Raw genomic sequence first — 423 nt, forward strand, 5'->3', positions numbered from 1 at the left:
CACACACACACACACACACACACACACACACACACACACACACACACACACACACACACGACAACTATTTGATATTAACTGTATTGGTCCACATGTATAATAAGTATTTTGCTAACACATCTATAAACATAATCTAAAACATGATCTGCAAACATTATATTAAAAAAAATGTTATATATGTTTCGAAGATTAATATTATATATACAATTACATTTTTTCATTGTGATACTTGTGTATCACGTTTTATTAGATTATGTCGATATACTTTGATGACAAATTACGATTTTAATATAAGCTCATATAGTTGATGCCAAATTAATGTTTGATTTAATCTTCTTGTGTATTATTTATTTTACATATACTTTGACGTATTTTGGTTAACTGTCACATATAATTGTTGACACAGCCAATATTTGTATTTAC

The sequence above is a fragment of the Odontomachus brunneus genome, unplaced genomic scaffold (assembly GCF_010583005.1).
Source record: "Odontomachus brunneus isolate Ranch 3 - 2012 unplaced genomic scaffold, Obru_v1 Obru_scaffold_187, whole genome shotgun sequence".
Lineage (NCBI taxonomy): Eukaryota > Metazoa > Arthropoda > Insecta > Hymenoptera > Formicidae > Odontomachus > Odontomachus brunneus.